We start from the raw sequence: 481 nt of genomic DNA, 5'->3' as shown, positions 1-481 counted from the left end.
CAGTAAGCCGAGATCGTGACATTGCACTCCAGCCTGGGCAACAAGAGTGAAACTCCATCTCAAAAATAATAATAAATAAAAATAAAATAAAAGAATTCTAAAAATAGGATGTCTGGTGTTTGTTTCCAATATTTTGACTAGCTACTTTTTAAAAACTTATTTAAAAATTAAAGATCAAACAGTATTAGGTTCCCAGGCTCAGATAGGCCAGCGTTAAAAACTCATTACCTTCTATGATGCCAAGCCAGCTATTTCTTTATCAGTTCTTTATCTATAAAATGGGTATTAATGATATTATACCACAGGGTTGTGTATGCAGCGAAAAAAATGCAAATAAAGCACTTACCCAAGTGCCTGGTTCCTAGTAAGTGCTTAAGAACTATTTCTGGCCATTATTAACCCATTACTCTCTCCCAGCCCCTAACTCCTTTTGGGGTGAAGATGGGAAATCGGTATCACACGAAAACAGTCATTTCACCTT

This window comes from Sapajus apella, unplaced genomic scaffold, assembly GCF_009761245.1.
Source record: "Sapajus apella isolate SASKATOON/1434 unplaced genomic scaffold, GSC_monkey_1.0 scaffold40, whole genome shotgun sequence".
Taxonomy (NCBI): Eukaryota; Metazoa; Chordata; class Mammalia; order Primates; family Cebidae; genus Sapajus; species Sapajus apella.
Note: the sequence above shows the minus strand (reverse complement) of the source record.